Raw genomic sequence first — 15695 nt, 5'->3', positions numbered from 1 at the left:
TGGATTTCCATTTCATTTATTTTATTTTATTTTATTTATTTATTTATTTATTTATTTATTTATTTATGGCTATGTTGGGTCTTCGTTTCTGTGTGAGGGCTTTCTCTAGTTGCGGCAAGCGGGGGCCACTCTTCATCGCGGTGCGCGGGCCTCTCACCATCGTGGCCTCTCTTGTTGCGGAGCACAGGCTCCAGACGCGCAGGCTCAGTAACTGTGGCTCACGGGCCTAGTCGCTCCGTGGCATGTGGGATCTTCCCAGACCAGGGCTCGAACCCGTGTCCCCTGCATTGGCAGGCAGATTCTCAACCACTGCGCCACCAGGGAAGCCCCTCCGTTTCATTTTTAAAATAAAATTTCCAATATTTTACAAATGTGTATGAGATTGTGTGCTTAAGCCATAGCTGAATATAAACAAAATATGTTTGAGTATGTGTTTCCTCAGTTGACTTTTCTTACGTTCAGCCTGCTTCATTCCTGTATATTGCCGGTTTGGCTCCTGAAGGCATTTGGGGTTTATAATTTCTGTATATAAAGAAATCAAATGACTCTTCAGGAGCTACTTGACTCTGAAAGGAATTCAAAGGGCAGAGAGTGAAGAAAACCCACACACTAAATTCAGACACTGAAAGGTTCTTTTAGTAACTCCCTAAAAAATGGACCCAAATACAATTAAAATACACAGAAGTAGGCTTGTGAAGAATGGGTTTGCCTCGTTCCATAGGGCTTTGGGGGAAGGTTAAACATTATACGGTTCCTTACAAAAGTAAGCCTGAGTGTTAAGTTAAGGGGTCCTCCCTCTTCTTTCCTTTCATCCTTTCTCCCTTCTTTCATTCAACAAATGTGTGCCTGGCCAGTGCTGGGCACTGGAGAGATTATGGGGAGTAAGACAGGCATGTTGGTACCCCATGATACTTAGACATTTGGGAATGAGACAAAGAGAAAGCAAATAGAGACATACATAAAGTAAGTGCAAAGTATACGTAGTATGTCCTCCGTGTGAAGGAAACAGTACGTTGAAATGAGAACTAATGGGCGGTTGGGTGGGAACCCACTGAGGACATCATGGGCCAGGAAAGCTTTGCTGAGGAATGATACTTGAGCTGAGACTTGGAAATAAGTGATCAATTTGACGGACACAGTTTGTTCAGGACTTTCTTGGTTTTAAAGCTAAAAGTCCTGCATCCCTGGAATCCCTTTAGACCTGGGCAAACCAGGATGGTTGTTCACCCTGCTTGAAGGATGAGAAAGAGCCAGCTTTACAAAGAGTAGGAAACAAGCACTCCAGGAAGAAGGAATCACAAGTACAAAGCCTCTGCTGTGGGAAAGAGCTTGGCATAGTCAGGGAAGAGTCAGTGCAGGGAGGAAGCTCAAAGAACAAGGTGAGGGGGAAGAGACAGCCAGGGACCGGGTCACCAAGTGGAGGCTCTGGTAAAGAGTACTGATTTATTTGAGGTACAATGGGAAAATAGATATTGACAGGTTTTACTCAGGGAGTGATATGATTTGATACATTAATAAATCACTTTGGCTGCTATATGAATAGAAGGGGTCAAATTTAGAAGCAAAGTTGGGATGATATGACAGTAGCCCAGGTGAGCAGTGAAGTTGAAGGGGACAAATGTGGGATGTATGGAGGCAGAAGGGATAGAATTTGCTGCGGGATGTCTCACGGGGTTCTGGCTTGAGCATCTGGTACCTGATTTGCTGCTAAAGGGAAAATTGGAGGAAGAAGAGGTACTCTCGACCTAAATCTCTACCCCATATATTGACTAGCTTCATATGTCATAGACTATAGATTTTAGAACATGTAACTCCTTATAAAGGGCCCTCATTCCAGCATTTCGAATATGCTTTTTACATAAGTAGGAAGTTTAGAGGCACGTGAAGGAGTTCTCGTTCCTAAGTTTCTGGTACAACCCAGTTAACATTTATTTTTGGAGAAAAACACTGACTAAGACAGATGGTGTGCCGAGCAGAGCCAGAGAGGTAAGCGTAGAGACAGCTAGAAGGACAAGACTATTCAACGTTTCTGTTTGTGGTGTGGACCTCGCCACAGCTATGTTACTCCTAGACCCATAAATCCTGCCCACCATTATAGCTTGAGAGTTAAAAAAAAAGAATAAAAGATTTAAAAATTACTATGGACACAAGAGAAAACATTTAAAAAGAAAAACATGTCAGCAGAAATTTAAGTTAAAATAATTTTAAAAAAAGAACTATAAATAAGAGGTCTGAGCCCAGAATGAATCAGAAAACTAAAGTAATATATTTGGCTGAAATTTTAAAAAAATAAAAAGGAAAGATGAAAATGGACATAACTAAAAGTGAAGCACAAATTAAGGATAAAAATTAGGGCTAAATAAAAAAAGAATATAAACAGGATAAAATATACACTATAAAGTCAAAAATAGACATGGTAAAAGGTAAAAATTCTAGACCCCAAGATTTAGAAGGGTAAAATCATGACAAAGCTAAAATAAGCTAAAGGATAAATACAGAGAACAGAAATAGAGAGGTGACAAAATACCAAAGGAAGAAGTATACAGTATAAAATCGAAATGTTAAAACCTGTTAAAATCTAACTACAAGTCCCCAAGTATCTGTGGAATGAAGGTCTGGAAAAGTAAGTTCCCGTTACTTAAAAAAAAAAAACAACAAAGCTGACAAGTGACATGAGTTACTCAGAGTGACCGACCTCTGGGCTGAAGTTACTCTCGTGGGTTGGGGTCTCCAGCAGAGCATCTAGAAGGTCAAGATGGCCTGAATTGCCAGGGTCTGTGATTCCTCAAGTGCCTCTTTAATGCCAGCAGCTATTGGTCAACAGCAAGTAATCAGCCTGAAGTGTCACTACTAACTAGTGTTAGTAATATTCGTATTGCCCTAACTCTGCTCCTATTTATTACTGCACAGAAGTGTGTAATATAGAAAACACCAGAAGGACAATATTCCTTGAGTATCAGTGAATTGTTAATGACTTTGCAACTTCAGCTACAAAAGAGATATACTTGAGGTTGAGATTGGCGGGAAAGACAGCCCAATCACTTGGAAGTTTTTTTTTTTGTTTTGTTTTTTTGGGGGGGGGACAGTTTTTCTCTCTCCTCTTTATGAAACACTCAGCCAACTAAGGTGAAATTAAAAAAACAGAAAACAAAAACAAACTATCCTCCTGGGACCCAGAATAGTCAAAACAATCTTTAAAAAGAACAAAGTTGGAGGACTCACACTTCCTGATTTCAATGCTTAGTACAAAGTTACAGTAATCAAGATAATGGAGTGTTGGCATGAGGATAGATAGATCAGTGGAGAAGAATTGAAAGTCCAGAAATGAACCCATTCTTTTATGGTCGTCTGATTTTCAACAAGGATGTCAAGACCACTCAATGGGGAAGAAACAGTTTTTTTTAACAAATGGTGCCCAGACAACCAGAGAGCCAGGTGCAAAAGAATGAAGTCCCCTAATTCATACTATACAGTTGCCTTGAACACGAGGGGGTTAGGGGTGCCCACTCTCTGCACAGCCCAAAATCCACACAAAACTTTATAGTCTGCCCTCTGTATTCCACATCCATGGATTTGACCAACTGTTGATCATGCAGTTCTATAGTGCATATTTAGTAAAAAAATTCGAGTATAAGTGGAGCCTTTCAGTTCAAGCCCATGTTGTTCAAGGGTCAACTGTATCAAGAAATTAACTCGAAATGAAATGTCCAGAATAGGCAAAGCTATAGAGACAGAAAGTAGATTAGTAGTGGTTGAGGCAGAGCAGGAAGTTTGGGGAGATGGGACATGATTGCTAACCCTCATAGCAGCTCCATGAGGTGGATACTTTTGTAATTTTCATTTTATAGATGAAAATCAGAAGTATATACAACTTGCCCACATAGTTAATAAGGGACAGTTGCAGGAATGAAATATCTTCAAGGGTTGTTGGGAGGGTACCTTCTCCATAGTAAGCACACACCTTAGGGTAGCTGTAAATATCTATGCATTAAACATGAGTGGTGATTTTTGTATCACAAATATACTGTGCTTTAAGCAAGGTCAGGAAAGTAGTCATATTGAGTCAAAACTAAGTCATATTGAGACAAAATTCTACATCACACTGGGGCACATTTTGCTTTCCATTTGGAGATGTGGATATTGTATACATAATAAAGTGTGTAATTCAGGAGATGAATTTCAAAACTTACATGTGATAGGTGTGTTTTCAAATGAAATGGACTCTTGCATGTGAATTTTGATTACCTTGCTCAACTCCTCAAGGTCCCTGGCTCACTCTATCTGCCCAAGTAAGTTTCAAAGGGAAAGAATAAAACATGATTCTAGAAGTGTTTTGACCTCTGGGTGAATTCCTTTTATAGTCTTTTCATATATGGGAGCGGAATTTATTCACAATGTTAGTAAAATGGTGAGAAATTTCTTTACACCTAAAGACTGTTAAACCATAAATGTTTAATTCTAAGCTCTTAGAGCCGACAACCTCAGAGCTTGCATTCATTACTTCAGTATAATATACTCACTACTACAGCTCAACCTCAAAGAGCTACAGAATCAGTGGAGGCACTGAACTGGAGATTTGGAGAACAAACCCATGGAAAATGAAATAATACCCCTATGGAAAAACATCTACACAGAATAATGACTTGGACATTTTCTTTTGACAAAAAAAGTTGGATTCAAATGTTCTTAATTGTGCCTTTCTAGATTAAGGTAGAAACCCTTTGGATGGTCAGGCCAGGAGTGGAGGATGGTCTAGGATGAGAATTCTCTTCATTGGAGTCTTATGTTTCCTGACATCTTAACTTTCTAGCTGTAGAATCTGTTTGTCATTTTTGGATCGACAAATGTTCTCTTCCAGGAAAGACTCCACTCCACTCTCAGTCCATCCCTCTCACCTGGGATGGACAGGACTAGTTTCAATTCTGTCATTTGCAACTAAAAGCGTGTGGACAAATTCTGGTGTCTGAAATTTTCCAATCAGCAAACAGGGTTGAAATGAGCTCTTTGCTCTCTGACTCAAGTTCTTTGTCTAGGTTTCAATAGAAACATTGCTCCCTCTGCTGGCAGCCGGTTAGCATGGACCAGCTCTCAAGGATTGTGTGGCAGAAACAGTTTGAGTCAGACCTAGGGTCAGGGTGTCTCTCCTCCGTGTAAAAGCTGTTTGATACTGTTCAAGTTACTTTGCTTTTATGAGCCTTGATTTTTGCATCCTTAAAATAGTAATGTTAAAAAGACTACCTTTCAAGACTGTTTTATGGGTAAATGGCCACATAAAAGGTACTTAATAAATGAAAGGTATTATGAAGACAGTTTTGGAGAAGAAAGCCAGCTTGTTCAGCAAGTTTTTCAAAGTTGTAACATATGATTTTCAATACTGTTGGTTTTCTGGATCTGAGCAAACATACATGTGCTATGTCAACCTAAGAAGCTATTCTTACAGTGTATAGAATATTAACATAACATGTGTAAAGTTCTTGAAAATTCTCAAGTGAGAAATGCATAACTTAAATTATAGATGGCCCAAAGTCCTTGAATAAAATACAGTATGCATTCCTAATGAGAGTATTAGATAAAATATAAATTAATGGATATTCCCCCAACATGACTATACATATACATATTATATATGTATGACATATATATATATATGATAGAGAGAGGGAATGTTATGATGGAGAAATACTGGAAGCATTCCTACTAAGGTAAGGAACAAGGCAGAAATGGTCACTGTTTAACAACATACTGGATGCATTAGTCAGTGTACTCATTAAAGGGAAAAAATATATATAAATATCAGAAAAAAGGAAAATTCCATTTGCAAGTGATATGATAATACATCTGGAAAACCCAATACTAATATGAACAAAAGAATTCAGTAAGTTAGCAGGCTACAAAACTAACGTACAAAAATTAATAGTGTGTGTGCGTTTGTGTGTGTGTGTGTTTGTAATGGTAACCAATTAGAAAATAAAATAAGAGAAAGTCCCATTTACAATAACAGCATAAAAGATAAAAATACTTGAAAAATAAACTTAAAAAGAAATGTCTAGGAAAAATGTAAAACATTCCTGAAAGACGAATTCCTTGGTCTTGGATAAGATAACTTGACATCAAAAAGATGTAACTTACCCCTAATTTAACACTACTTCCATAAAATTTCAACAAGTATTTTTCTAGAAACTAGACAAATTGAGTCTAAATTTGCATGGAAAAATGAACACCCATATATAGGAAAATCTGTGGGAAAAAAGGGTCAGTGAGGAGAGATAACCCTGTTAAATACAAACACACTATAAATCCTCTATAACTAAAACAATATGGCATGAATAGATGGATAGATCAGGAACATAATTGAAAATTCAGAAATAGAACCAAGTAAACTTTATTAATGAGTAAAGTGGCATCTCCAATCACTGGGTTAAAGACAGACTTGATAAAAATGCTGTTAGGACAACTGCACAGCTATTTGAAAAAAAAATTGGGGATCCATAACATACTTCATATTTCATACTTCAAATGAAAAAATGAGCCAAAAATGCACTAGGAAAAAACCCCAAGTTAATTTATTCATAGTCTTGCTGTGGGGGGAAACTTTTAAAATACAGTCATCATCCAGATGCAATAGCAGAAAACATCAACAAAATTGACTATGTTAAGAAAAAGAAGTTTTATGGAAAAAGCGCTATAAGCAAAATCAAAAGACAAGTGACAAACTGGGAGAAATACAGTTGCAACATATACCATAGATAAAGAGCTAACTTTCCCTATTTACAAAGCACTCAGAAGTCGAGAAAAGCAAAGATTCAGACACACCAAAAATATAAGCACCTTTAAACATATGAACTTTTTTCTGACAAGAGAAATGTAAATCAAATCTACAGTGAGAAAGTTCTTTCAACTTTACTATATGTTTGAAAAAGTTCATAATAAATCATTGCAAAAAGCTACATGAAGATATCATTTCTTATTAACAGATTGACGAGCACCACTCAAAAGCTTGAAATCATACTTTTCTGTGATCAATTGAGTGAAATTTGGATCTGAGCTGGGGGTATTAGATGATATATTATTGTATGAAAGTTAAATTTCTTGGGTGTGATTATGGGGCTGTGGTTTTGTAGGAGTGTGTATGTGTGTGTCCTGAGGAAAAACATACTGTAGTATTTATGGGTAAAATATGAGGCCTGAAAACCTACTTTCAAATACTTCAGCTCAACGGAAGTGGTATGTATTTTTATTATAGACCAGTTCTATATCAGGGACATTTGGCAATGTTTGGAGACAGTTTTGTGTCACTACTTGGGAAGGGGTACTCTAGGCATCTAATGAGTAGAGGCCAGGGATGCTCTTAAACATCCTACAAAGTACAGGACAGCCCCCTAAAGAACCCATAATGTCAATAGTGCCAAGGTTTTGAAACCTGGTATAGATAAAGCAGATGTGGCTAAAGTTAACGACCGGATAATCTAGGTGATTGTACCATTATCTTATTCTTTCAACTCTCTGTATGTTTGAATTTTTTCAACAAAACATTTAGGGAAAAGGTAAATTTAATAAATATATAATAAAAGAAGTCTAGGAGAGAAAAAAGAAGCTGAACTGATAAAAACAATAGGCCACACATGGAAAAACAATGGTAAAAATTCTTTTATTATTATTATTCTTATGAGAATAAAGAAAAGACAGAAAATTCTGCCTAATCTACTTACTGGCAACAAAAACCACAAGACACCACATTAAGTTGAGAAATTTTCAAATGCGATTTTTAGAAAACTTCTTTTATGAGTTTATGTAAATATTTTCTCCCAGGCTTTCACTGATGATCAAATAGATAATTTTGTCCCATTAAAACTAAATCAAAACAAGTCGATTGGGAAACCAGCAGTCGGTTTCTTCTCTACATGACTCAGAAGACCCATAGCTGAAAAACAGGCCTTAGAAAATGGATATTAAAAAAATTCTCCTTGACAAGTTAATGTTTATGGTAACACAGCATAATTGGTGTGGTTTGCAAACCTCTAGTTTTATCTTATTTTATCATCCATTCTGCCCTGACTGTCAGGGACTAGGGAGGTGCTGGAAAATGCAAAATGGGTTTATAAAAAAAGTGGGTTTATTTATAGTAGGGCTGAATACAAAAATGCTGAGCTTTAATCAGACCTGACTTGCATCCTTCATTTGTACTATGACCTTCTTTGGTCTCATTTCAGTCTCTGCTGTTCTTAATCTTTCTTCCTTTTCCCGAATTGTTTTATTGTGTAGAGTAATAATAGAATGAGCTGATTTTTTGGTAACACTTCGCACTGTACTTTCCACTCCCAGTAAGTCTTATTTCTCTGCTGCTCTCCACCTGTGAAGGCAGGCCTCCAGAGCTTTGTGGGGAGAGTGGATTTGGCTAAGAACAAAGGAGTCAGAGCTGCTTTGAATTTCAAAAGACTAAAAGAAAAAAAAAAAAAAAGCACAGAGGAAACAAAGGTTTTCATAGTCAGGCTTTCAATGCAAAGACCCAGGCAATTGAGAAGGGTCTTCTGAATTCCAAAAGGTTCACTTTAAATAAATCTAGAACAGTGTTTACTAAATGAACTACCATAAAATAGGAAGGATGCAAGATACAACTAAAGTTCAGCATTCCCACTCAAAAAGCGATTGAGATGTTTGCCAGTTGGTAGAAAGAAGAAAATCAGAGAAGACTAAAGGATGTCTATATGGGGCGCCTCTGAGAGTCCTTCTCCTACATTCCCTGAGAGTGGAGCCCCCAACCCCAGACATGTTTGAGGGATTTCATGACAGAACATTCTATATTCCTCCAAAAACCTGGGAGAACGCCTCCGTCCTATAACAGCACGAGGCAGCAGCAGGGGAGTGGAAAGGGGCATGCTGAGGGTGCTTAGGCGGAGTGGGCCTGAGAAGAGGCTGGGTTACCCTCCAGGGTCATGGCTTCGTCAGCAACCATTTTGTGTTCATTGAGGGGTGTGGAGTTGGGAGGGGGGATGGGACACGTTGTGAGACCTAACCTTGCCTATTAAACATTCTCCAGTCATTTTGCCAGGTTAACTCAGGCTCAGCACCTTACTCCGTCTTTCAGGGTTAGGGTTGCCAGGGAAAAAACAGATGCCTAGTTAAATTTGGATTTCAGATAAAAAAATGAACAATTTATGTTTTAGTATAAGTATATCCTATTCAATATAGTAAAATGATTCGTTGTTTATCTAAAATAAAAATTTAGGGGCTTCCCTGGTGGTGCAGTGGTTAAGAATCTGCCTGCCAATGCAGGGGACACGGGTTCGAGCCCTGGTCTGGGAAGATCCCACATGCCGCGGAGCAACTGGGCCCGTGAGCCACAATCACTGAGCCTGCGCGTCTGGAGCCTGTGCTCCGCAACAAGAGAGGCCGCGATAGTGAGAGGCCCGCACACCGCGATGAAGAGTGGCCCCCCGCTTGCCGCAACTAGAGGAGGCCCTCGCACAGAAACGAAGACCCAACATAGCAATCAATCAATCAATCAATCTTTATAAAAAAAAAATTTAACTGGGCACCTTGTGTTTTTTTTTTTTTTTTTTAAATTTTATTTATTTATTTATTTATTCATTTCTGGCCGTGCTGGGTCCTCGCCTCTGCGCGAGGGCTTTCTCCAGTTGTGGCAAGCTGGGGCCAGTCTTCATCGCGGTGCGCGGGCCTCTCACCATCGCGGCCTCTCTTGTTGCGGAGCACAGGCTCCAGACGCTCAGGCTCAGTAGTTGTGGCTCACGGGCCCAGTTGCTCCGCGGCATGTGGGATCTTCCCAGACCAGGGCTCGAACCCGTGTCCCCTGCATTGGCAGGCAGACTCTCAACCACTGCGCCACCAGGGAAGCCCCCACCTTGTGCTTTTATTTGCTAAATCTGGCAATCCTATTTGGAGTTCCTCTTTCCTTTCTCCTTTCTCCTTCCCCTTTCCTGGCACCCAGGCAGAGCAGGAAGCTTGAGTAACAGCGTCAAGGGCAAAGCCTGTGGTTGCCCTGCAGCCTACGTGAGGCCTTCACTTCTAGCAGCTTCCTGAAAGGCCTCTTTCCCTGTGCGCAGTAGCTTTTCCTCACACCGTATCCTTTGTCCCTGTAATGTGCAGTCTCTTCTCTGGGAGCGATCAGGGCTCAGGGCATGGGGGTCCTGCCACTGCTGTCTCTGGCCCACTGCAGATCTCACCGCGCTGATGGTGCTGTAAGAACTCTGTGGCATCCTCTATTTGGCTCCTGGTTTCGGTTGTCAATCCCAGGGTTCTGCTTTGGGGTCCTTTTGCCTTATTTTTCAGCTACTTCTATAGCCCTCTCATGGAGCATGGGATCCTTTTCAATGGTCTCCTGCATGTCCCACTGAGCTGAGGAAACTTGAGGGTTACTTCTCTCTCTCCATTGCTTCTGGAAGCCCAATTATAAATATACTAAAGTTTTGTATTCTGACTCATAATCTCTAAATCCTTTTTTTAAAAAAATAATTTTTCTCTCTGTGCTTTGGCTCAAAACATTTTTCTATTGTTCTATTCCTCAGTTCACAAATGTCTTTTTTCTGCAGTGTTCTAATCTGCCATTAAACCAACATATTGAGTTTTGCTTTCTGCTGTTGTACTTTTCAGTTCTAGAATTTCCATTTAGTGCTTTTTTATTCTAGAATTTTCTGGTAAAATTCTTCATTGTTATCTCTTTTCTTCCATTTACTTGGACTTATTAAACATAGTTATTGTGAAGTCCTTGTTGGCAAACTCCACTAATTCTCTTTGACTTGGGTCCTTTCTCTTGACTTTTCATCATTTAGTTCTGTCTTTTAGTATGCCTGGTAACTTTTTATTGTATGTAGACATTGTATATTATAACCTATAGAGGCTCCAAGTGATGTTATCTTCCTCTAAAGAGGAAGTGTCTTCTGCTAGGCCCAGGGGTTTGCTCATCTTAATCAAATTAGAGATTTAGCTGAACTGAGGCTGGAGACTTTTTTGTGGAGCCCTCCAGGGGTTTAAACTGAGAACCTGGATGCTCACCTGGGCCCCTCTGTTGGGTGGACCCCAACTCTAATTACTGTTTCCTTGGCAGAGTGAGACCGTGTGAAAACTCTGCTCTGTTTCTCAGAGGCTCTCTGCTTAGCTTCTTAGCCTCCAATTCTGCAGAGTTTCAGAGTTTGGCAAATGTCTTAAGACTTAGCTCTCCGCCTCTCCCTTCTGGTTGAGCCTTCAAGTCTCCAATTTTGCCTCTTCAGTCCTCTTGAGACCACCCACAGCTCTGCTAGATTCCCTGCCTCCCCTGCCAAGGTCCTCTATCCTAACAAAGGCCAGATTCTCAGTTTTTTTGCATCACACCTGGAATTGCCAAATGTTTTCAGGGAAAAGAAAACTGCAGAATATCAACTTACCTCTCCAGGTCCATCCTTCTCCAGAATCTTGGTCCCTCTAGCTCTGGTTGCTTTGGCAGCTCTCCATTGCCTTTCTGTTGATGTTTTCTGTTTTATGTCTTTTCTACTTATTTGAGGTAGTAGCATTGCTCTTATATATCATTATTATACTTTTTGTGTTTTTTCTATCAATTGCTGACAGAGGTGTGATAAAATGTCCTACTGTGATTAAGGATTCTTCTACTTGTTCTTGTAGTTAATTTTTATTTCTATGTTTTCATGCTGTATTATTAAATTCATACAAATAGAAAAGATTTAATCTTCATGGTGAATTGTGTTTTTTATAATTGTATAGTTTTGTAAAAAATACTCCAGTTATATATTTTTCCTTAAAGTTTAATTTGACTGATATTAGTTAGATACATCAACTTTTTTCTTTTGTCAGTGTTTGCATAGCATATAATTTTCCAACCTTCTACTTAACACTTTTTTATATCCTTAAGTTTTGATGTGTCTCTTGTAAAATGCATATAGTTGGAAACAAGTCCCCCTAAAACTGAGTTCCTCAGCTGAGTTTATGATTAACCTCTCTATACAAAACTTTACCCCCTTTCTTGTCCCATACCTGTTCCCCTCAAGATTGAGGAGTGCCAAAGAAAAGGAGAATGAAACTGAGCAGGACACTTTGGGGCCCTCCTGGGTACAAAAGCCCCTCTGTGTCCCCTGTTTCTTGCTTGTAGAAAAAAAACTTTAGTCTCCTAGGCCTTCCCTGAGTTCTAATTAGGGAAGTGAGGGAATGCAGAAACAAAGGAAAAGCAGTTAAACAAGAAAAGCAATGACAATAATTCAGCAATAAAACAGAGTCCTAGTTCCTTCTCAAAGGATATGATAGATATCATAATCTATCAGATATCAGATATCATAATCTATCAGATATTGTAGATATCTAGATAGCTACAAAATCTGATAGATATGGATATCTTTAAGTTGTTCTTCAGGAACTAAGTCTCCCCTCGCTCACTCAGGTGGAGGATGGTACTCCAGACTGGTTGGAACCAGAAAGTTGATGATTAAGATTTCTGAAAACCACCCTGTTACCCCACCACAAACGAATCAGAAGAAATTCATGCATCCTGCAACCCTCAACCCCAAATGTTGCCTTTAAAAATGCTTCCCAGAAAGGCATCAGGGAGTTTGGGCCTTTTGAGCATGAGCTGTCTGTACTCCTTGCTTGGCACCTGAAATAAATGATGTATTTTCTTTCACCACAACCTCGTGTCAGTAAATTGGCTTTGCTGTGCATCAGGCCAGCAGACCCAAGTTCAGTTTGGTAACACAGTTAAAAAAAAAATCCAGTCTAATATCTTTGTCTTTCCATTGCAGATTTTATTATGCCTTATACTTGGCATTCATTGAGATTTGTCCACATATTTACCACTTTTCTTGCTTTCTATTCGTTCCTGTATTCCAACCAGATTAAGTCTGGGAACATATTCTTTTTACCTTTTCAATATATACTTTAGTTCAAGTCCATTCATGAAGAAGTCTCCCAGTTTTTGTTTTCCTGAGCATGTCTTTGCTTCACTTTTCTTCTTGAAAAGTATTTCCTCTGGGTACGGAATTCTCAGTTGGTACTTTTCTTCTTTGAAAAGCTTTTTGAAGATAACAACCTTTTGTTCTTGTTAAGAAGAAATCATTCAATTATTGTTCAGCCAATGGTAGTTTGTCCACTTTCTTTGACTGCTTTCATTTTTCTCTTTGTCTTTACTTTTCAGCATATTTAGCTTAAGGGGGGGGTGTATCTTTTATTTAGCATGTTTGCAGACTGTATGGCTTCTTGAATCTGTGACTTAAGGTCTTTCAAAAATTTGGGGAAATTCTTAGCTGTCATTGCTTCAAAATTGCTTCTACCTCATTCTATCTCTCCTTGTCTTTTTGAACTCTAATTACACATGTATAGAGCTTCTCACTTCATTATAAATGTTTTTCCACTATTCTCTTTTCTGTATTTTTCATCCTTTTTTTCTCTTTGCCTCATTCTGGATATTTTCTTTGTACTTATCTTCAGATTCATTAATACTTTCTCCTCTCTTAGCTGTGCTTAATCTGCTGTTAAATCCATCTATTGCTTTCTTAGCATGTCATCTTGGTTTTTAGTTGTATAATTCCCATTTGGCTGTTTTTATTATTTTTATTTCTCTGATGAAATTCTCAACTTGCTTTTTATGTCACTGGTTACCTCAAGCTTTGTTATTTTGGAGACTTCATCTGATAATTCCAAATGTGGGTCTTTTCTATTTGATTTTATTCATTATAATGTCTCCTCATATGTGTGTGTGTGTGTGTGTGTGTGTGTGTGTGTGTGTGTATGCACATTGGACACTGATTTTTTAAAATGCTTGTAGAGATAATATAAAGCCTAAAATGTTGATACGTTTCTCCAGGGAGCACTTTTTTTTTTGCTTCTGCCAGGTGTCTAGGGCATTATTCTTCTGGGATCCTCTCATTCCAGTTTCAGAGGTTGAGATGTTTTGAAGGTGCATGGTTTTCCTGTGAGGTACTATGTACTTCCAGGTCACTTCCATTCCTAGGATGCTGTCCTTCTGGGTCCCAAACCACAAGAAGGTGGATTACTAAGGAGAGGGGTTACTGGTTCCCCTCCTCTTAGTGAGTCCTAGATTCTGCTCATTGTCCTCGTAGCCTTGCAGGCTTTCAAAATCTATTTAATCTCTCAGCTGCTCCTGCAGAAATTGGCAAATGCTTCATGGCAAGAGTAACCTCAATTACTGACTTACCTCTTTGGTTCTCTTTCTTTCCCCAGAAACTGGTCCAATATTTCTTTTCTATCTTATTAGGTCTGGGATACCTTCAAATAGATTAATCCCCCCCCCCCAGGTTTTTGAGTTGTCCTGAGTAGGATATCTTGTCAGAATTATCTGTTCTGCCATTAGTAGAAATGTAAGTTCTATATATTTAATATTAATTTCCCATAGATTCTCTTTATACTTGTAATGGGAGATGTTTCGTGTTAGTCTCAGTCTGTCATGTTGTCTCAACATAAGAACAAAGTGCTGAATTTATAAAAGACACTATACTCTAGTGGTTAAAAGCTTGGTCTCTGAAATCAAAGAGATTTGTGTTTAAATAGTGGGTTTTCATTTTCTTTTTATATTTATATTTTAGATTACCTGGCAAAGAACTTGATGATGATTTCCTATGCTCTTTAAAAGTCTAATTAATTGTGAAGATGAAATTATAAAGTATTTAGCATAGGGTAGCCATGGGGGAATAATCTAGAAATGTGTTGTTGAAAAAAGAAATCTTAGCTCCAGAGAAAAAATAACCCTTTAAATAGAGAGATTTGGTGATTATCATCTCAAGCAAATGATCAGATTACCCTCTCACATTGTAAAGTGATCGGACATTATGTGCTTCTTAATGTAGTACAATAAGAAGTATATTACATCACCTATGTAGTCTAATTGCTGAATGTGTTTTACCTTAATCAGATCATGAAGGGACAATAAGACAAATCAGTTACAGAACATTCTATAAGATAACCAGCCTGAATTCTTAAAAAAAAAACCAAAAAAACACAATATCCTGAAAAAACAAAATCAAAGGGCAGGGAGATGCTTCTGGTTAAAAGAGGTTAAAGGAACATAAAAAATGATATGCATATGTAAACCTTGTCTGGATTTTGAATTGGGGAAAAAAAATCTATAAAAGATATTTTTGGAACCATTGGGTAAATTTAAATAGGGATTGTAAATTAGATGATATTATTGAATTAATATAAAAAAAAAGATGTGCTAATGAAATTGTACTTAGGAGACTGTACTTATTCTTAGGAGATGCATGCTGAAGTATTTAGGAGTGAAGTATCATGTCTGCAACTTATTTTCAAATGTTTCAGCAAAAATAAATAATAAAATAAATGTGGAAACGTTAACAACTGGTATATCTAGGTGAAGGTTACATGTAAGAGTTTTTTCTCATGTATTTTTACTTTTCTGTGGGTTTGAAATCTTTCAAAATAAAAAGTTGAAGGAACAGTCTTGGCTCTATCATTTGAGTTACTTGTTCTCAGATTAGTTTTTAATTTGTTCAAAATAAAAATTTAATGAGCACCTACTATGTATTACTCTTATAGGTGCTGAGGAGTGGGGTTGAACTAGACAGATAAGATCATTCTCTAATTTTCAGTTCCCTCATGCATAAAATGGATATAGAGTTAGAGTACCCCCCCATAAGCACAATGCTTGGCGCAGAGTAGGCATTCAATAAATGTTGGCTATTGTAATTAATCAACTTTGTCCATTGTTGACCTAATTTCAT

At 38.2% G+C, this 15695-nt stretch overlaps 1 long non-coding RNA gene across 1 annotated transcript; it reads right to left on the bottom strand.

The window, feature by feature from the left end:
- Positions 1-15: 15 nt before the first annotated feature.
- On the bottom strand, positions 16-12131 carry LOC309611691. Its single transcript, XR_014234679.1, has 2 exons — positions 9860-12131; positions 16-9536 (listed from the first exon to the last, which is right to left on the bottom strand). It is a non-coding gene; the product is annotated as an uncharacterized lncRNA (long non-coding RNA).
- Positions 12132-15695: the final 3564 nt, after the last annotated feature.

Source organism: Balaenoptera borealis (genome assembly GCF_965194805.1).
Source record: "Balaenoptera borealis genome assembly, chromosome: 15".
NCBI classification, from domain to species: Eukaryota; Metazoa; Chordata; class Mammalia; order Artiodactyla; family Balaenopteridae; genus Balaenoptera; species Balaenoptera borealis.
This window is presented reverse-complemented; position numbering and strand designations above follow the sequence as displayed.